General features: G+C 50.9%; 11 non-coding genes across 11 annotated transcripts; 8 read left to right on the top strand and 3 right to left on the bottom strand.

Annotated features, from left to right (window-relative positions):
• Window positions 1-3,344: 3,344 nt before the first annotated feature.
• LOC137986458 (U2 spliceosomal RNA) lies at window positions 3,345-3,535 on the top strand. Its single transcript, XR_011119831.1, has one exon. It is a non-coding gene; the product is annotated as a U2 spliceosomal RNA (small nuclear RNA).
• A 194-nt stretch (window positions 3,536-3,729) lies between these two features.
• Window positions 3,730-3,893, top strand: LOC137986434 (U1 spliceosomal RNA). Its single transcript, XR_011119810.1, has one exon. It is a non-coding gene; the product is annotated as a U1 spliceosomal RNA (small nuclear RNA).
• Window positions 3,894-4,869: 976 nt separating this feature from the next.
• LOC137986437 (5S ribosomal RNA) lies at window positions 4,870-4,988 on the bottom strand. The gene has a single exon (XR_011119813.1). It is a non-coding gene; the product is annotated as a 5S ribosomal RNA (ribosomal RNA).
• A 268-nt stretch (window positions 4,989-5,256) lies between these two features.
• Window positions 5,257-5,448, top strand: LOC137986445 (U2 spliceosomal RNA). Its single transcript, XR_011119820.1, has one exon. It is a non-coding gene; the product is annotated as a U2 spliceosomal RNA (small nuclear RNA).
• A 5,638-nt stretch (window positions 5,449-11,086) lies between these two features.
• Window positions 11,087-11,277, top strand: LOC137986457 (U2 spliceosomal RNA). The gene has a single exon (XR_011119830.1). It is a non-coding gene; the product is annotated as a U2 spliceosomal RNA (small nuclear RNA).
• Window positions 11,278-11,471: 194 nt separating this feature from the next.
• LOC137986433 (U1 spliceosomal RNA) lies at window positions 11,472-11,635 on the top strand. Its single transcript, XR_011119809.1, has one exon. It is a non-coding gene; the product is annotated as a U1 spliceosomal RNA (small nuclear RNA).
• Window positions 11,636-12,610: 975 nt separating this feature from the next.
• LOC137986426 (5S ribosomal RNA) lies at window positions 12,611-12,729 on the bottom strand. The gene has a single exon (XR_011119803.1). It is a non-coding gene; the product is annotated as a 5S ribosomal RNA (ribosomal RNA).
• A 267-nt stretch (window positions 12,730-12,996) lies between these two features.
• On the top strand, window positions 12,997-13,188 carry LOC137986444 (U2 spliceosomal RNA). Its single transcript, XR_011119819.1, has one exon. It is a non-coding gene; the product is annotated as a U2 spliceosomal RNA (small nuclear RNA).
• A 5,638-nt stretch (window positions 13,189-18,826) lies between these two features.
• Window positions 18,827-19,017, top strand: LOC137986455 (U2 spliceosomal RNA). The gene has a single exon (XR_011119829.1). It is a non-coding gene; the product is annotated as a U2 spliceosomal RNA (small nuclear RNA).
• A 194-nt stretch (window positions 19,018-19,211) lies between these two features.
• On the top strand, window positions 19,212-19,375 carry LOC137986432 (U1 spliceosomal RNA). Its single transcript, XR_011119808.1, has one exon. It is a non-coding gene; the product is annotated as a U1 spliceosomal RNA (small nuclear RNA).
• Window positions 19,376-20,349: 974 nt separating this feature from the next.
• On the bottom strand, window positions 20,350-20,467 carry LOC137986430 (5S ribosomal RNA). The gene has a single exon (XR_011119807.1). It is a non-coding gene; the product is annotated as a 5S ribosomal RNA (ribosomal RNA).
• Between the last annotated feature and the right edge of the window lie 284 nt (window positions 20,468-20,751).

Genomic DNA, 20,751 nt, shown 5'->3' with positions numbered 1-20,751 from the left:
CTTGGTGTGACACCGCTGGGCGTGTTGTTTTTTGCCACTTTACCCATTCTGGGCACCCGTTTCGTATCTGCTGTCTCTACGCCCCCAATCGCAACCCAGCCCGTGACGACTTCCTGGACGACGTCTCGTCTTGGGTTGATCCCACCTATCCGACCTTCCTTGCCGGGGACTTTAACACTGTGTTCGACCGCGCCCTCGATCGTCGGGGCTCCAATGTCTCTGACACTTCCCGCGAAAGTACTGCTACCTTAAAACGTCTTTTTGACTCCTGCTGTTGTCTGGACATTTGGAGGCACCTGCATCCTTCCGATTCTGCCTTCTCTTGGACTCGCTCAGACGGCCTTATGGCCTCCCGTATTGATCTCATTGGTGCCCCGTACTCCTGTTACCATCAGTCTTGACTTGCGATATTATTCCTTGTCCGTTTTCGGATCACTGTGGTGTGGTGCTTTCTTGTAGTGTCCCAGACATTGCTGCTCCTGGGACAGTTTCTGGAAGCTCAACATTTCTGTCCTCAATGATGAGGACTATATCCAGCATATCACTAATTTTTGGTCCGTTTGGAGGCAGTCCATGCTGTCCTTCCCGTCACTAGCTAAGTGGTGGGATAAGGGCAAGAGCCAAATCAAAGGCCTCACAATTAAATATTGCGCTGAGCGCTCGAAAGAAAACATCGCAGTGTCGAGACCTCCTTGGCCGACTAGCTGGGCATCTTAAGAACCGTGTTGATGCCGGTTTCACCTCCTGTGTTGAGCCGTACCATTCTACCCTGTCTGCCCTTGCTGCCCTAGACCTCGAGGCAGCTCGGGGAGCCCAAGTCCGTGCTCGGGCCAATGGGTTGAGGAAGGTGAAACCTCCTCGGCCTTTTTCTTCCGTCTGGAAAAGAAGCGTGCCGCCGACCGACTTATTTCAGCACTTCGATGCGATGATGGCACAGTGGTCTCGAGTTCAAAGGACCTATGCCAGGCTTTTGCTTCCTTTTATTCTAACTTGTTTAGTGCCGAGCCTACTGACGGGGACGTGGCTCTTTCCCTGCTCGACGCCCTCACCTCCACCTTGTCCGCCGACCAGGCTCAACAGTGTGATGGTCCTCTCCAGTCGGAGGAGTGTTATACTGCTTTATGTGGGATGGCTCGAGGCAAGACCCCGGGCTTGGATGGCCTCCCTATGGAGTTTTATGTCAAATTCTGGCCGGTGCTCGGACAGGACCTCGTGCTCGTCCTGAACTCATGTTATGAGGCTGGCACTCTCAGCCTCTCTCAGCGTCGAGGCATCATTTCTCTCATCTTTAAGACGGGTGACCGGCTGAACCCTCGTAACTGGCGGCCAATTTCCCTCCTTAGTGTGGACTACAAGCTCGCTGCCCGCGTCATCGCTGGGCGTCTCCTGAAGGTTATTCATGCCGTGGTGGCTGAGGATCAAACCTGTGGTGTCCCCGGTCGTTATATTGGTGAGAACGTCGCTTATCTCCGAGACATGGTCCATTACGCCACGCAATCCGGGTCTCCTTGTGCCATCCTCTCGCTCGACCAAGAAAAAGCGTTTGATCGCGTTGATTGGTCCTTTCTGCATGCCACCCTCTGCAGAATGGGTTTCCAAACCTCCTTTCTGCGCTGGATCCGCCTTTTCTATAATGCTGTTCAGAGTGCTGTCATTGTTAACGGTCATGTCTCAAACTTTTTCAGTCTCACACGGGGGGTGCGTCAAGGCTGCCCCCTCGCACCTTTGCTGTATGTTATGGTCGCTGAGGTCTTGGCCGCCAATATTCGAGCAAATCCCGCCATTACTGGACCTTTGCTGCCTGGACTGCCCTCACCGCTCTCTCCAATTTCCCAGTACGCGGATGACACATCGCTCATCTTGTCCTCCGATGCCTCCATTAGGGCTGTTTTTGACACCTACACAAGGTATGAGCTTGGTTCTGGATCCAAGCTCAACCTGACAAAGTCTCGCGGCTTGTGGCTGGGGTCTTGGGCTGGCCGAACTGACCCCCCTGTCCCTCTCGACTGGACATCTTCTAAGCTTAAAATCCTCGGAGTCTTCATTGGCCCGCATGACATTGATGAACTAATTGGCGGCCTCGGATAGAGGCTGTGGAACGCGTCCTCTCCTCCTGGCGTCAGCGCTCCTTGTCTTTTCATGGCAAGGCTTTGGTCATCAATTGCCTGGCCCTCGCCAGGGTTTGGTATGTGGCATCCCTGGTCCACATGCCCCCCTGGGTACTTAAAGAACTTAACTCCCTTGTTTTCTCATTCTTCTGGAAAACCAAGCGGGAGCTCGTTGCACGTGCTGTGGTCGTTCAGCCCACATCGCTGGGAGGTTTCTCGGTGGTGGACATTAAGCTCAAGGTTTGGTCGCTTCTGGGTCAGTGGGTCAAACGGTCTACTTTGTCCTCGTCAAGCTGGTCCTCCTTTGTGTCGTACTGGTTTCAATCGTGTTTTGCTGCCTCCTCTCTTGATGTTTTCTCCCGTCCCGCTGCCTTCGACAGGTCCCTGTTACCGCCATTTTACTCCTCTTTGCTTTTGGCCTGGGAGTCGCTTGGTGGCTCTTTTTCCCCCTCCCGGGGAACTTTGGTTTTCGCATCCTCTGACCCTCACGTTGTCGCCTCCGTGGCTTTTTTTCTCTGCCAAAGTCGGTTACCAGTTTCTTTTATCCTGTTCCTCTGTCACACCGCACTGTGTAGTTAAGTTCTTTCCCTCCTTTGGGGACCTTTACTGGTATGATACGTGGCGCCAGTTCCACTTCTTTGATTTTGACCGCTTTGTTGTTGATTTCTCCTGGAAGGTAGCTCATGGTGTGATTTACACTGCTGAGCGTCTTCTCTCTTTTGGTTTATCTGTCTCCTCCGCTTGTTTTTGTGGTCCTGTCGTCGAGTCACTGTCGCATTTGCTCTTTGTGTGTCCCCTTGCTCAAAGTGTTGTTGGTTGGCTACAGTCCCTCCTTTTTCATTTCTCGCCTATGTGTCCTGTGCTTGAGCGTCGCCATTTACTTTTTGGTTTCAATTCCACTGAGCTTCACGCAGTGCCCAAAGTCTTCAGTTACCTGTTGTGTGCCTGTAAGTTTCACATCTGGCTGGCCCGCAATGACTACCGCTTTCGTTCTGTCAACCTGGGGCCCTCGCCGTCATTGAGGGAGCAAAGGCCCGTGTCAAGTTCCACCTCCCCTTGCTCTTCAAGCGTTTTTCAACCCGGAGACGTCGACGTTATTTTGCCCGCCAGTGGGGGGCGGATGGAGTCATCGCCTCTATGTTTCCAACAAGCTCGTTTTTCGCTTCGGGCCACCTGCTTAATTCACCCTCTGTACCACCTGATTTGCTTAGTTTTATTTCGCCTCTGTCGCCTAATACTGGTGACCAATGCCTCAGGCGTTGGATGAGTCTGTCGACTGGTGACCTTTGGTCTGCCATTCACGCTGCTCATCGAGCAGCTCATATATTAAACTGATTTTTGGAACTGGGCCGTGGAAAAGAGGCTTGCCTCGTCCCGGCCACGGGTTGCCTCGGTATAGCACTACCTCCGAGCGTGGCCCACTTCCCTCTGGGGAAGAAATAATCAAGTGAAAGCAGAACAAATGACCAAGCAACCAACCTTCACATTCTCTTCTCTTTTCTAGGTAGCATAGCAGCGAGTGGACAGCACGACACGACAGGACGAGGAGCACGTGACCCCCATTACCACATGGTATGCGCAGACAAGTTGCGTTTTGCGGTTCCGGAGAGGTTGAAAAGGCATACTTACCTGACGCGGGAGGCACTGTGATCAGGGAGGCAGTCCTCTCAAGGTGAGGCTCTTTCATTGCACTTCGATTGGGTTGACCCTTGCGATTACCCCAAATGTGGGTAACTCGAGCGTATAATTTCTGGTAGTGGGGACCTGCGTTCGCGCTAGTCCCCGCACCAAACCCCGGTGGCAAAGTTGGCTAATGGGAAGGTTTGTTGGTAACGTTTCAGGCAGGGCAGGGAAGGAGATGCGGTGGCGGTGTAAGGACTAAGGAAGGTGAGTTGTATTTGTGAATTCCACTGCTGAAATTGTAGGTGAATGTTCCGTACTTGGTGCACTGCAAAACTGTGATTTTATTTCTTTCATTCTTGGCCGTAGAGAGAGCGAGAGGACGTGTTTATTTCAGCCGCATCGATTTCCATCGATAGACGAGTGAGACAAGAAAATGCCAGCGGGTCGAGCTCTTATCCTCGTGCATCGTTTCGAAAACGTAAGTGGATGTGTGTTTGTACTGCTCCATCGCGATAGATTTCTTTTGCGTTGTGTTATGTTGCGTTCTGGAGAGCCCGTTTTGCATTGAGTAACTGAGGACCCGCCAGATCAGTTGGCGTTACATTTCTGTGGCCAACACTTTGTGGTTTCTCTATGTTATCAGTTAATTGGATTGTTATCATAAAAAGTAAATCTTTCATGGTCAGGATAGTGTCTTATCGGCCCTTTGAATACGTACTGTCCGTGTTGAGCAGGGAACAGTAAGACTTTGAAGTGCGCTACGTCACGTAAGTCACGTTTTCGCAGGATCAATGTTGTAGTGTTGTAGCCTTCGTTGTATGCATATCATCCGGGCTAGGTTAACTTCCATCTAATGCATAACAGTGCATGCATTTTTTACTTGTCGTATCCTGTTCTTTGCTCACACGAAAAGATACGTTTCATGTCATAAACGTTGGATTGATAAGATCTCGCGCGCACGCGCTCCCTTGGGAATACAAGTTCCACTTTCTCGTGTGAACTATTTTGTTTTTGTTGTATGTCTCATCTTTGACATATCGTTGGCATGTTGTGTTCAAAAAACCTGGTTTGGAATGTTCTTTCATTAAAGGAAACTGAGATTTTTTGAGATAATCAAGTGTACAGAAGGAAAAAGGGAAGCCTACAACACGGGGTATTCCCAGGCGGTCTCCCATCCAAGTACTAACCCCGCCCGACAGGGCTTAACTTCGGTGATCGGACGAGAACCGGTGTTTTCCCTGTGGTATGGTCGTAGACAAGTAATTCGCCGTGAAAATTAACTTTGTTATAAGGGAAAATAAAAACGAGGTCAGAGCAAGCACAATGTGCATTTGTCCTCTTGCCGTCAACGCAAGTGCCATGCAATGCTGGTCCTGCTGCCCACTGTACAAGGGCGATCGTTGTGTGCGCCTCGCTTTCAGGTTGGCTTTGGGCATTCCTTCCTTGGCACGGATTGTAATCGGACCACCATATCTCGTGGCCATGAGACTGGGAGCACCTTGTCCGCTGTGAGCATTTACGGGCATCGGCTTCTCGGCCTTTTGGCTAAGATCAAGTGTAGTATCTGTTCTTATCAGCTTAATATCTGATACGCTGCTCATCGAGCAGCTCATATATTAAACTGATTTTTGGAACTGGGCCGTGGAAAAGAGGCTTGCCTCGTCCCGGCCACGGGTTGCCTCGGTATAGCACTACCTCCGAGCGTGGCCCACTTCCCTCTGGGGAAGAAATAATCAAGTGAAAGCAGAACAAATGACCAAGCAACCAACCTTCACATTTCTCTTCTCTTTTCTAGGTAGCATAGCAGCGAGTGGACAGCACGACACGACAGGACGAGGAGCACGTGACCCCCATTACCACATGGTATGCGCAGACAAGTTGCGTTTTTGCGGTTCCGGAGAGGTTGAAAAGGCATACTTACCTGACGCGGGTTTTTATTATCTGCCAGGTTCGTGCCTTTCCTTGTGGTACGCGTAAGTTCCGTATTGGAATTGGAGTGTGGGGACAAGCGTTTTTGGGATTTGTGGTAAGATTTTTGATTCCTGAGTTTTACTGGTGACCCTCCTGGGGACTTATGCTTGGCGTCCTGCCATAACCCAGGGTAGCCAGTCTTTCTGTTCCCTTCCTGGGAGCTTTGCTTTCCGGGGGGACTGTTTTTTCTCTTTTTCCCTTTTCATCATGCCTCTTGCGGCCTTTAAGAGGACAGTAGTCCTCGACCTTTCCGATGTTCCAACCTCTGTTCCCAGGGCGGAACTTGTTACAGCCATCAAGGGAAAGTTCACCCCCTTTGTGATTGACAGTATTCAGTTTGTTCCCGTAAAACTGGTTCAGATTACTTTCGCTGACCCAAAATGTAAAAATATTGTTGAAGGTTATGATTTTGTCACTTTAGCTGGTGCTAAGTGCAAAGTCATGTATGCTGGGCCTCGAGCTCAAAATGTTATGTTGTATCACTATCCCTTTGAGGAGAGTGATGATCGCCTCCGGCCCTACTTTTCCTCGTACGGGAAGGTGGAGACGATAAGGCACCAGCATTACCCGGGTGACCCTGCAATCTGCACTGGAGCCCGTATCATCAAAATGGTTCGTTCTGGCCGGATCCCTCGTAATCTGGACATTGCTGGATATAAATGTAAGGTGTGGTATGTGGGTCAGCCGGCCGAATGTGATATCTGTCGTGGGGAACACCTCACCAAAAACTGTGACTTGCGCGGGAAGTGCCGCAGGTGTCGGGAGCCTGGTCACATGGCCAGGGATTGCCCAACCCCCCCAATGCCTGGGGGAACCCACCATCTTCGCCTGCGACCCCCGCCCATCCGTCCGCTTCACTTGTTGTTGGTGCCACTCCCCCGGAGTCGCTGCCTCCCCTCCTGGATGTCAGTTCTGGTCCTGAGGACCTTCCCACTTCTCCTGCAAGCTCTGACCATGAGGACTCTGGGGACGAGGGGGTAACCCTTCGTCCTCCTGCCCCCACGCAACCTGGTATTTCAAGTTGGGGTTCCCACACCGACCTCAGGGACAATGAGTTATCCCCCCTGGTACTCCACCCATGGCCTCTCCTGCCACCAGTAAATGTTAAGGAGGGTGCGGCCCTCCCTAAAACGGTAATGGTGGGTCCTCGACGCGCGTGCAGGTGGCTGCCTCCCCCGCCGCTGCGTCTGATGGTTTGGCTGCGCCACAGAGTAATACAATGTTAACACTAGTAGTAACGTAGTTGGTGTAATGGACAATACTACTATAGTTAATGGAAAAGAAATGGAAATGGATAATAGTAATAATGTAGTTACTGGAAAAGAAATGACAAATAATGCTGTAGTTAATGGAAAAGAAATGGAAATGGATAATAGTAATAATGGAAAAGAAATGGATACGAATGATAATGAACTAGTTAATGAGACTGAATACAGTCAAAGTATATTTAGTGACGATGACCCTTTAACGGGCATCAATGTAACCCCTGTAAATACCCCACAGGTTCTATCTCTGTCTCCCGTAATGGTTAACGAGGTCGAGCTGACTGATTCACCAGTCACTAAGCGTGGACTTTCGGATGTTGAGGCTTCCTCTGATGATCAGGTCAAGTCTAAGAAGAAAGCGAAGAAACCTCTTCCTGGTTCTGCGGTCCCCGGCCGCTCGAAGTCTGGAAAGGGCAGGGAGTCTGGGAGGGCTGTTCATTCTGGCCTTCCCTCCTTGGCTCCCCCTGCCCCGGTTCGGAGCCGTCGCTCCTAGTTGTGCTGTCTCTCTCTTTCTTCTCAGTTATGGCTCTCTCTATCCTCTCCTTAAACACCAATGGTCTCAGGGACTCGTCCAAGCGCGCTGGTGTTCTGCACTGGTTACGTTCCTTTCCTCAGGTCCCTGACATTGTCTGCCTACAAGAGGGCCCACTGCTCTTCAGACAGTGAATGTCAGTCTGGTTTCGTTCATCTGGTTTTAATGCAGTTGCTTCTGTTGGCTCTGCACACTCTTGTGGTTGCATCATTTTATTCCGCCCCACGGTCACCCTTACGAGCTCTTGGTGTGACACCGCTGGGCGTGTTGTTTTTTGCCACTTTACCCATTCTGGGCACCCGTTTCGTATCTGCTGTCTCTACGCCCCCAATCGCAACCCAGCCCGTGACGACTTCCTGGACGACGTCTCGTCTTGGGTTGATCCCACCTATCCGACCTTCCTTGCCGGGGACTTTAACACTGTGTTCGACCGCGCCCTCGATCGTCGGGGCTCCAATGTCTCTGACACTTCCCGCGAAAGTACTGCTACCTTAAAACGTCTTTTTGACTCCTGCTGTTGTCTGGACATTTGGAGGCACCTGCATCCTTCCGATTCTGCCTTCTCTTGGACTCGCTCAGACGGCCTTATGGCCTCCCGTATTGATCTCATTGGTGCCCCGTACTCCTGTTACCATCAGTCTTGACTTGCGATATTATTCCTTGTCCGTTTTCGGATCACTGTGGTGTGGTGCTTTCTTGTAGTGTCCCAGACATTGCTGCTCCTGGGACAGTTTCTGGAAGCTCAACATTTCTGTCCTCAATGATGAGGACTATATCCAGCATATCACTAATTTTTGGTCCGTTTGGAGGCAGTCCATGCTGTCCTTCCCGTCACTAGCTAAGTGGTGGGATAAGGGCAAGAGCCAAATCAAAGGCCTCACAATTAAATATTGCGCTGAGCGCTCGAAAGAAAACATCGCAGTGTCGAGACCTCCTTGGCCGACTAGCTGGGCATCTTAAGAACCGTGTTGATGCCGGTTTCACCTCCTGTGTTGAGCCGTACCATTCTACCCTGTCTGCCCTTGCTGCCCTAGACCTCGAGGCAGCTCGGGGAGCCCAAGTCCGTGCTCGGGCCAATGGGTTGAGGAAGGTGAAACCTCCTCGGCCTTTTTCTTCCGTCTGGAAAAGAAGCGTGCCGCCGACCGACTTATTTCAGCACTTCGATGCGATGATGGCACAGTGGTCTCGAGTTCAAAGGACCTATGCCAGGCTTTTGCTTCCTTTTATTCTAACTTGTTTAGTGCCGAGCCTACTGACGGGGACGTGGCTCTTTCCCTGCTCGACGCCCTCACCTCCACCTTGTCCGCCGACCAGGCTCAACAGTGTGATGGTCCTCTCCAGTCGGAGGAGTGTTATACTGCTTTATGTGGGATGGCTCGAGGCAAGACCCCGGGCTTGGATGGCCTCCCTATGGAGTTTTATGTCAAATTCTGGCCGGTGCTCGGACAGGACCTCGTGCTCGTCCTGAACTCATGTTATGAGGCTGGCACTCTCAGCCTCTCTCAGCGTCGAGGCATCATTTCTCTCATCTTTAAGACGGGTGACCGGCTGAACCCTCGTAACTGGCGGCCAATTTCCCTCCTTAGTGTGGACTACAAGCTCGCTGCCCGCGTCATCGCTGGGCGTCTCCTGAAGGTTATTCATGCCGTGGTGGCTGAGGATCAAACCTGTGGTGTCCCCGGTCGTTATATTGGTGAGAACGTCGCTTATCTCCGAGACATGGTCCATTACGCCACGCAATCCGGGTCTCCTTGTGCCATCCTCTCGCTCGACCAAGAAAAAGCGTTTGATCGCGTTGATTGGTCCTTTCTGCATGCCACCCTCTGCAGAATGGGTTTCCAAACCTCCTTTCTGCGCTGGATCCGCCTTTTCTATAATGCTGTTCAGAGTGCTGTCATTGTTAACGGTCATGTCTCAAACTTTTTCAGTCTCACACGGGGGGTGCGTCAAGGCTGCCCCCTCGCACCTTTGCTGTATGTTATGGTCGCTGAGGTCTTGGCCGCCAATATTCGAGCAAATCCCGCCATTACTGGACCTTTGCTGCCTGGACTGCCCTCACCGCTCTCTCCAATTTCCCAGTACGCGGATGACACATCGCTCATCTTGTCCTCCGATGCCTCCATTAGGGCTGTTTTTGACACCTACACAAGGTATGAGCTTGGTTCTGGATCCAAGCTCAACCTGACAAAGTCTCGCGGCTTGTGGCTGGGGTCTTGGGCTGGCCGAACTGACCCCCCTGTCCCTCTCGACTGGACATCTTCTAAGCTTAAAATCCTCGGAGTCTTCATTGGCCCGCATGACATTGATGAACTAATTGGCGGCCTCGGATAGAGGCTGTGGAACGCGTCCTCTCCTCCTGGCGTCAGCGCTCCTTGTCTTTTCATGGCAAGGCTTTGGTCATCAATTGCCTGGCCCTCGCCAGGGTTTGGTATGTGGCATCCCTGGTCCACATGCCCCCCTGGGTACTTAAAGAACTTAACTCCCTTGTTTTCTCATTCTTCTGGAAAACCAAGCGGGAGCTCGTTGCACGTGCTGTGGTCGTTCAGCCCACATCGCTGGGAGGTTTCTCGGTGGTGGACATTAAGCTCAAGGTTTGGTCGCTTCTGGGTCAGTGGGTCAAACGGTCTACTTTGTCCTCGTCAAGCTGGTCCTCCTTTGTGTCGTACTGGTTTCAATCGTGTTTTGCTGCCTCCTCTCTTGATGTTTTCTCCCGTCCCGCTGCCTTCGACAGGTCCCTGTTACCGCCATTTTACTCCTCTTTGCTTTTGGCCTGGGAGTCGCTTGGTGGCTCTTTTTCCCCCTCCCGGGGAACTTTGGTTTTCGCATCCTCTGACCCTCACGTTGTCGCCTCCGTGGCTTTTTTTCTCTGCCAAAGTCGGTTACCAGTTTCTTTTATCCTGTTCCTCTGTCACACCGCACTGTGTAGTTAAGTTCTTTCCCTCCTTTGGGGACCTTTACTGGTATGATACGTGGCGCCAGTTCCACTTCTTTGATTTTGACCGCTTTGTTGTTGATTTCTCCTGGAAGGTAGCTCATGGTGTGATTTACACTGCTGAGCGTCTTCTCTCTTTTGGTTTATCTGTCTCCTCCGCTTGTTTTTGTGGTCCTGTCGTCGAGTCACTGTCGCATTTGCTCTTTGTGTGTCCCCTTGCTCAAAGTGTTGTTGGTTGGCTACAGTCCCTCCTTTTTCATTTCTCGCCTATGTGTCCTGTGCTTGAGCGTCGCCATTTACTTTTTGGTTTCAATTCCACTGAGCTTCACGCAGTGCCCAAAGTCTTCAGTTACCTGTTGTGTGCCTGTAAGTTTCACATCTGGCTGGCCCGCAATGACTACCGCTTTCGTTCTGTCAACCTGGGGCCCTCGCCGTCATTGAGGGAGCAAAGGCCCGTGTCAAGTTCCACCTCCCCTTGCTCTTCAAGCGTTTTTCAACCCGGAGACGTCGACGTTATTTTGCCCGCCAGTGGGGGGCGGATGGAGTCATCGCCTCTATGTTTCCAACAAGCTCGTTTTTCGCTTCGGGCCACCTGCTTAATTCACCCTCTGTACCACCTGATTTGCTTAGTTTTATTTCGCCTCTGTCGCCTAATACTGGTGACCAATGCCTCAGGCGTTGGATGAGTCTGTCGACTGGTGACCTTTGGTCTGCCATTCACGCTGCTCATCGAGCAGCTCATATATTAAACTGATTTTTGGAACTGGGCCGTGGAAAAGAGGCTTGCCTCGTCCCGGCCACGGGTTGCCTCGGTATAGCACTACCTCCGAGCGTGGCCCACTTCCCTCTGGGGAAGAAATAATCAAGTGAAAGCAGAACAAATGACCAAGCAACCAACCTTCACATTCTCTTCTCTTTTCTAGGTAGCATAGCAGCGAGTGGACAGCACGACACGACAGGACGAGGAGCACGTGACCCCCATTACCACATGGTATGCGCAGACAAGTTGCGTTTTGCGGTTCCGGAGAGGTTGAAAAGGCATACTTACCTGACGCGGGAGGCACTGTGATCAGGGAGGCAGTCCTCTCAAGGTGAGGCTCTTTCATTGCACTTCGATTGGGTTGACCCTTGCGATTACCCCAAATGTGGGTAACTCGAGCGTATAATTTCTGGTAGTGGGGACCTGCGTTCGCGCTAGTCCCCGCACCAAACCCCGGTGGCAAAGTTGGCTAATGGGAAGGTTTGTTGGTAACGTTTCAGGCAGGGCAGGGAAGGAGATGCGGTGGCGGTGTAAGGACTAAGGAAGGTGAGTTGTATTTGTGAATTCCACTGCTGAAATTGTAGGTGAATGTTCCGTACTTGGTGCACTGCAAAACTGTGATTTTATTTCTTTCATTCTTGGCCGTAGAGAGAGCGAGAGGACGTGTTTATTTCAGCCGCATCGATTTCCATCGATAGACGAGTGAGACAAGAAAATGCCAGCGGGTCGAGCTCTTATCCTCGTGCATCGTTTCGAAAACGTAAGTGGATGTGTGTTTGTACTGCTCCATCGCGATAGATTTCTTTTGCGTTGTGTTATGTTGCGTTCTGGAGAGCCCGTTTTGCATTGAGTAACTGAGGACCCGCCAGATCAGTTGGCGTTACATTTCTGTGGCCAACACTTTGTGGTTTCTCTATGTTATCAGTTAATTGGATTGTTATCATAAAAAGTAAATCTTTCATGGTCAGGATAGTGTCTTATCGGCCCTTTGAATACGTACTGTCCGTGTTGAGCAGGGAACAGTAAGACTTTGAAGTGCGCTACGTCACGTAAGTCACGTTTTCGCAGGATCAATGTTGTAGTGTTGTAGCCTTCGTTGTATGCATATCATCCGGGCTAGGTTAACTTCCATCTAATGCATAACAGTGCATGCATTTTTACTTGTCGTATCCTGTTCTTTGCTCACACGAAAAGATACGTTTCATGTCATAAACGTTGGATTGATAAGATCTCGCGCGCACGCGCTCCCTTGGGAATACAAGTTCCACTTTCTCGTGTGAACTATTTTGTTTTTGTTGTATGTCTCATCTTTGACATATCGTTGGCATGTTGTGTTCAAAAAACCTGGTTTGGAATGTTCTTTCATTAAAGGAAACTGAGATTTTTTGAGATAATCAAGTGTACAGAAGGAAAAAGGGAAGCCTACAACACGGGGTATTCCCAGGCGGTCTCCCATCCAAGTACTAACCCCGCCCGACAGGGCTTAACTTCGGTGATCGGACGAGAACCGGTGTTTTCCCTGTGGTATGGTCGTAGACAAGTAATTCGCCGTGAAAATTAACTTTGTTATAAGGGAAATAAAAACGAGGTCAGAGCAAGCACAATGTGCATTTGTCCTCTTGCCGTCAACGCAAGTGCCATGCAATGCTGGTCCTGCTGCCCACTGTACAAGGGCGATCGTTGTGTGCGCCTCGCTTTCAGGTTGGCTTTGGGCATTCCTTCCTTGGCACGGATTGTAATCGGACCACCATATCTCGTGGCCATGAGACTGGGAGCACCTTGTCCGCTGTGAGCATTTACGGGCATCGGCTTCTCGGCCTTTTGGCTAAGATCAAGTGTAGTATCTGTTCTTATCAGCTTAATATCTGATACGCTGCTCATCGAGCAGCTCATATATTAAACTGATTTTTGGAACTGGGCCGTGGAAAAGAGGCTTGCCTCGTCCCGGCCACGGGTTGCCTCGGTATAGCACTACCTCCGAGCGTGGCCCACTTCCCTCTGGGGAAGAAATAATCAAGTGAAAGCAGAACAAATGACCAAGCAACCAACCTTCACATTTCTCTTCTCTTTTCTAGGTAGCATAGCAGCGAGTGGACAGCACGACACGACAGGACGAGGAGCACGTGACCCCCATTACCACATGGTATGCGCAGACAAGTTGCGTTTTTGCGGTTCCGGAGAGGTTGAAAAGGCATACTTACCTGACGCGGGTTTTTATTATCTGCCAGGTTCGTGCCTTTCCTTGTGGTACGCGTAAGTTCCGTATTGGAATTGGAGTGTGGGGACAAGCGTTTTTGGGATTTGTGGTAAGATTTTTGATTCCTGAGTTTTACTGGTGACCCTCCTGGGGACTTATGCTTGGCGTCCTGCCATAACCCAGGGTAGCCAGTCTTTCTGTTCCCTTCCTGGGAGCTTTGCTTTCCGGGGGGACTGTTTTTTCTCTTTTTCCCTTTTCATCATGCCTCTTGCGGCCTTTAAGAGGACAGTAGTCCTCGACCTTTCCGATGTTCCAACCTCTGTTCCCAGGGCGGAACTTGTTACAGCCATCAAGGGAAAGTTCACCCCCTTTGTGATTGACAGTATTCAGTTTGTTCCCGTAAAACTGGTTCAGATTACTTTCGCTGACCCAAAATGTAAAAATATTGTTGAAGGTTATGATTTTGTCACTTTAGCTGGTGCTAAGTGCAAAGTCATGTATGCTGGGCCTCGAGCTCAAAATGTTATGTTGTATCACTATCCCTTTGAGGAGAGTGATGATCGCCTCCGGCCCTACTTTTCCTCGTACGGGAAGGTGGAGACGATAAGGCACCAGCATTACCCGGGTGACCCTGCAATCTGCACTGGAGCCCGTATCATCAAAATGGTTCGTTCTGGCCGGATCCCTCGTAATCTGGACATTGCTGGATATAAATGTAAGGTGTGGTATGTGGGTCAGCCGGCCGAATGTGATATCTGTCGTGGGGAACACCTCACCAAAAACTGTGACTTGCGCGGGAAGTGCCGCAGGTGTCGGGAGCCTGGTCACATGGCCAGGGATTGCCCAACCCCCCCAATGCCTGGGGGAACCCACCATCTTCGCCTGCGACCCCCGCCCATCCGTCCGCTTCACTTGTTGTTGGTGCCACTCCCCCGGAGTCGCTGCCTCCCCTCCTGGATGTCAGTTCTGGTCCTGAGGACCTTCCCACTTCTCCTGCAAGCTCTGACCATGAGGACTCTGGGGACGAGGGGGTAACCCTTCGTCCTCCTGCCCCCACGCAACCTGGTATTTCAAGTTGGGGTTCCCACACCGACCTCAGGGACAATGAGTTATCCCCCCTGGTACTCCACCCATGGCCTCTCCTGCCACCAGTAAATGTTAAGGAGGGTGCGGCCCTCCCTAAAACGGTAATGGTGGGTCCTCGACGCGCGTGCAGGTGGCTGCCTCCCCCGCCGCTGCGTCTGATGGTTTGGCTGCGCCACAGAGTAATACAATGTTAACACTAGTAGTAACGTAGTTGGTGTAATGGACAATACTACTATAGTTAATGGAAAAGAAATGGAAATGGATAATAGTAATAATGTAGTTACTGGAAAAGAAATGACAAATAATGCTGTAGTTAATGGAAAAGAAATGGAAATGGATAATAGTAATAATGGAAAAGAAATGGATACGAATGATAATGAACTAGTTAATGAGACTGAATACAGTCAAAGTATATTTAGTGACGATGACCCTTTAACGGGCATCAATGTAACCCCTGTAAATACCCCACAGGTTCTATCTCTGTCTCCCGTAATGGTTAACGAGGTCGAGCTGACTGATTCACCAGTCACTAAGCGTGGACTTTCGGATGTTGAGGCTTCCTCTGATGATCAGGTCAAGTCTAAGAAGAAAGCGAAGAAACCTCTTCCTGGTTCTGCGGTCCCCGGCCGCTCGAAGTCTGGAAAGGGCAGGGAGTCTGGGAGGGCTGTTCATTCTGGCCTTCCCTCCTTGGCTCCCCCTGCCCCGGTTCGGAGCCGTCGCTCCTAGTTGTGCTGTCTCTCTCTTTCTTCTCAGTTATGGCTCTCTCTATCCTCTCCTTAAACACCAATGGTCTCAGGGACTCGTCCAAGCGCGCTGGTGTTCTGCACTGGTTACGTTCCTTTCCTCAGGTCCCTGACATTGTCTGCCTACAAGAGGGCCCACTGCTCTTCAGACAGTGAATGTCAGTCTGGTTTCGTTCATCTGGTTTTAATGCAGTTGCTTCTGTTGGCTCTGCACACTCTTGTGGTTGCATCATTTTATTCCGCCCCACGGTCACCCTTACGAGCTCTTGGTGTGACACCGCTGGGCGTGTTGTTTTTTGCCACTTTACCCATTCTGGGCACCCGTTTCGTATCTGCTGTCTCTACGCCCCCAATCGCAACCCAGCCCGTGACGACTTCCTGGACGACGTCTCGTCTTGGGTTGATCCCACCTATCCGACCTTCCTTGCCGGGGACTTTAACACTGTGTTCGACCGCGCCCTCGATCGTCGGGGCTCCAATGTCTCTGACACTTCCCGCGAAAGTACTGCTACCTTAAAACGTCTTTTTGACTCCTGCTGTTGTCTGGACATTTGGAGGCACCTGCATCCTTCCGATTCTGCCTTCTCTTGGACTCGCTCAGACGGCCTTATGGCCTCCCGTATTGATCTCATTGGTGCCCCGTACTCCTGTTACCATCAGTCTTGACTTGCGATATTATTCCTTGTCCGTTTTCGGATCACTGTGGTGTGGTGCTTTCTTGTAGTGTCCCAGACATTGCTGCTCCTGGGACAGTTTCTGGAAGCTCAACATTTCTGTCCTCAATGATGAGGACTATATCCAGCATATCACTAATTTTTGGTCCGTTTGGAGGCAGTCCATGCTGTCCTTCCCGTCACTAGCTAAGTGGTGGGATAAGGGCAAGAGCCAAATCAAAGGCCTCACAATTAAATATTGCGCTGAGCGCTCGAAAGAAAACATCGCAGTGTCGAGACCTCCTTGGCCGACTAGCTGGGCATCTTAAGAACCGTGTTGATGCCGGTTTCACCTCCTGTGTTGAGCCGTACCATTCTACCCTGTCTGCCCTTGCTGCCCTAGACCTCGAGGCAGCTCGGGGAGCCCAAGTCCGTGCTCGGGCCAATGGGTTGAGGAAGGTGAAACCTCCTCGGCCTTTTTCTTCCGTCTGGAAAAGAAGCGTGCCGCCGACCGACTTATTTCAGCACTTCGATGCGATGATGGCACAGTGGTCTCGAGTTCAAAGGACCTATGCCAGGCTTTTGCTTCCTTTTATTCTAACTTGTTTAGTGCCGAGCCTACTGACGGGGACGTGGCTCTTTCCCTGCTCGACGCCCTCACCTCCACCTTGTCCGCCGACCAGGCTCAACAGTGTGATGGTCCTCTCCAGTCGGAGGAGTGTTATACTGCTTTATGTGGGATGGCTCGAGGCAAGACCCCGGGCTTGGATGGCCTCCCTATGGAGTTTTATGTCAAATTCTGGCCGGTGCTCGGACAGGACCTCGTGCTCGTCCTGAACTCATGTTATGAGGCTGGCACTCTCAGCCTCTCTCAGCGTCGAGGCATCATTTCTCTCATCTTTAAGACGGGTGACCGGCTGAACCCTCGTAACTGGCGGCCAATTTCCCTCCTTAGTGTGGACTACAAGCTCGCTGCCCGCGTCATCGCTGGGCGTCTCCTGAAGGTTATTCATGCCGTGGTGGCTGAGGATCAAACCTGTGGTGTCCCCGGTCGTTATATTGGTGAGAACGTCGCTTATCTCCGAGACATGGTCCATTACGCCACGCAATCCGGGTCTCCTTGTGCCATCCTCTCGCTCGACCAAGAAAAAGCGTTTGATCGCGTTGATTGGTCCTTTCTGCATGCCACCCTCTGCAGAATGGGTTTCCAAACCTCCTTTCTGCGCTGGATCCGCCTTTTCTATAATGCTGTTCAGAGTGCTGTCATTGTTAACGGTCATGTCTCAAACTTTTTCAGTCTCACACGGGGGGTGCGTCAAGGCTGCCCCCTCGCACCTTTGCTGTATGTTATGGTCGCTGAGGTCTTGGCCGCCAATATTCGAGCAAATCCCGCCATTACTGGACCTTTGCTGCCTGGACTGCCCTCACCGCTCTCTCCAATTTCCCAGTACGCGGATGACACATCGCTCATCTTGTCCTCCGATGCCTCCATTAGGGCTGTTTTTGACACCTACACAAGGTATGAGCTTGGTTCTGGATCCAAGCTCAACCTGACAAAGTCTCGCGGCTTGTGGCTGGGGTCTTGGGCTGGCCGAACTGACCCCCCTGTCCCTCTCGACTGGACATCTTCTAAGCTTAAAATCCTCGGAGTCTTCATTGGCCCGCATGACATTGATGAACTAATTGGCGGCCTCGGATAGAGGCTGTGGAACGCGTCCTCTCCTCCTGGCGTCAGCGCTCCTTGTCTTTTCATGGCAAGGCTTTGGTCATCAATTGCCTGGCCCTCGCCAGGGTTTGGTATGTGGCATCCCTGGTCCACATGCCCCCCTGGGTACTTAAAGAACTTAACTCCCTTGTTTTCTCATTCTTCTGGAAAACCAAGCGGGAGCTCGTTGCACGTGCTGTGGTCGTTCAGCCCACATCGCTGGGAGGTTTCTCGGTGGTGGACATTAAGCTCAAGGTTTGGTCGCTTCTGGGTCAGTGGGTCAAACGGTCTACTTTGTCCTCGTCAAGCTGGTCCTCCTTTGTGTCGTACTGGTTTCAATCGTGTTTTGCTGCCTCCTCTCTTGATGTTTTCTCCCGTCCCGCTGCCTTCGACAGGTCCCTGTTACCGCCATTTTACTCCTCTTTGCTTTTGGCCTGGGAGTCGCTTGGTGGCTCTTTTTCCCCCTCCCGGGGAACTTTGGTTTTCGCATCCTCTGACCCTCACGTTGTCGCCTCCGTGGCTTTTTTTCTCTGCCAAAGTCGGTTACCAGTTTCTTTTATCCTGTTCCTCTGTCACACCGCACTGTGTAGTTAAGTTCTTTCCCTCCTTTGGGGACCTTTACTGGTATGATACGTGGCGCCAGTTCCACTTCTTTGATTTTGACCGCTTTGTTGTTGATTTCTCCTGGAAGGTAGCTCATGGTGTGATTTACACTGCTGAGCGTCTTCTCTCTTTTGGTTTATCTGTCTCCTCCGCTTGTTTTTGTGGTCCTGTCGTCGAGTCACTGTCGCATTTGCTCTTTGTGTGTCCCCTTGCTCAAAGTGTTGTTGGTTGGCTACAGTCCCTCCTTTTTCATTTCTCGCCTATGTGTCCTGTGCTTGAGCGTCGCCATTTACTTTTTGGTTTCAATTCCACTGAGCTTCACGCAGTGCCCAAAGTCTTCAGTTACCTGTTGTGTGCCTGTAAGTTTCACATCTGGCTGGCCCGCAATGACTACCGCTTTCGTTCTGTCAACCTGGGGCCCTCGCCGTCATTGAGGGAGCAAAGGCCCGTGTCAAGTTCCACCTCCCCTTGCTCTTCAAGCGTTTTTCAACCCGGAGACGTCGACGTTATTTTGCCCGCCAGTGGGGGGCGGATGGAGTCATCGCCTCTATGTTTCCAACAAGCTCGTTTTTCGCTTCGGGCCACCTGCTTAATTCACCCTCTGTACCACCTGATTTGCTTAGTTTTATTTCGCCTCTGTCGCCTAATACTGGTGACCAATGCCTCAGGCGTTGGATGAGTCTGTCGACTGGTGACCTTTGGTCTGCCATTCACGCTGCTCATCGAGCAGCTCATATATTAAACTGATTTTTGGAACTGGGCCGTGGAAAAGAGGCTTGCCTCGTCCCGGCCACGGGTTGCCTCGGTATAGCACTACCTCCGAGCGTGGCCCACTTCCCTCTGGGGAAGAAATAATCAAGTGAAAGCAGAACAAATGACCAAGCAACCAACCTTCACATTCTCTTCTCTTTTCTAGGTAGCATAGCAGCGAGTGGACAGCACGACACGACAGGACGAGGAGCACGTGACCCCCATTACCACATGGTATGCGCAGACAAGTTGCGTTTTGCGGTTCCGGAGAGGTTGAAAAGGCATACTTACCTGACGCGGGAGGCACTGTGATCAGGGAGGCAGTCCTCTCAAGGTGAGGCTCTTTCATTGCACTTCGATTGGGTTGACCCTTGCGATTACCCCAAATGTGGGTAACTCGAGCGTATAATTTCTGGTAGTGGGGACCTGCGTTCGCGCTAGTCCCCGCACCAAACCCCGGTGGCAAAGTTGGCTAATGGGAAGGTTTGTTGGTAACGTTTCAGGCAGGGCAGGGAAGGAGATGCGGTGGCGGTGTAAGGACTAAGGAAGGTGAGTTGTATTTGTGAATTCCACTGCTGAAATTGTAGGTGAATGTTCCGTACTTGGTGCACTGCAAAACTGTGATTTTATTTCTTTCATTCTTGGCCGTAGAGAGAGCGAGAGGACGTGTTTATTTCAGCCGCATCGATTTCCATCGATAGACGAGTGAGACAAGAAAATGCCAGCGGGTCGAGCTCTTATCCTCGTGCATCGTTTCGAAAACGTAAGTGGATGTGTGTTTGTACTGCTCCATCGCGATAGATTTCTTTTGCGTTGTGTTATGTTGCGTTCTGGAGAGCCCGTTTTGCATTGAGTAACTGAGGACCCGCCAGATCAGTTGGCGTTACATTTCTGTGGCCAACACTTTGTGGTTTCTCTATGTTATCAGTTAATTGGATTGTTATCATAAAAAGTAAATCTTTCATGGTCAGGATAGTGTCTTATCGGCCCTTTGAATACGTACTGTCCGTGTTGAGCAGGGAACAGTAAGACTTTGAAGTGCGCTACGTCACGTAAGTCACGTTTTCGCAGGATCAATGTTGTAGTGTTGTAGCCTTCGTTGTATGCATATCATCCGGGCTAGGTTAACTTCCATCTAATGCATAACAGTGCATGCATTTTTACTTGTCGTATCCTGTTCTTTGCTCACACGAAAAGATACGTTTCATGTCATAAACGTTGGATTGATAAGATCTCGCGCGCACGCGCTCCCTTGGGAATACAAGTTCCACTTTCTCGTGTGAACTATTTTGTTTTTGTTGTATGTCTCATCTTTGACATATCGTTGGCATGTTGTGTTCAAAAAACCTGGTTTGGAATGTTCTTTCATTAAGGAAACTGAGATTTTTTGAGATAATCAAGTGTACAGAAGGAAAAAGGGAAGCCTACAACACGGGGTATTCCAGGCGGTCTCCCATCCAAGTACTAACCCCGCCCGACAGGGCTTAACTTCGGTGATCGGACGAGAACCGGTGTTTTCCCTGTGGTATGGTCGTAGACAAGTAATTCGCCGTGAAAATTAACTTTGTTATAAGGGAAATAAAACGAGGTCAGAGCAAGCACAATGTGCATTTGTCCTCTTGCCGTCAACGCAAGTGCCATGCAATGCTGGTCCTGCTGCCCACTGTACAAGGGCGATCGTTGTGTGCGCCTCGCTTTCAGGTTGGCTTTGGGCATTCCTTCCTTGGCACGGATTGTAATCGGACCACCATATCTCGTGGCCATGAGACTGGGAGCACCTTGTCCGCTGTGAGCATTTACGGGCATCGCTTCTCGGCCTTTTG

The sequence above is a fragment of the Montipora foliosa genome, unplaced genomic scaffold (genome assembly GCF_036669935.1).
Source record: "Montipora foliosa isolate CH-2021 unplaced genomic scaffold, ASM3666993v2 scaffold_209, whole genome shotgun sequence".
Lineage (NCBI taxonomy): Eukaryota > Metazoa > Cnidaria > Anthozoa > Scleractinia > Acroporidae > Montipora > Montipora foliosa.
The sequence above is the reverse complement of the archived record's forward strand: the minus strand, read 5'-3'. Positions and strand labels throughout refer to the sequence as shown.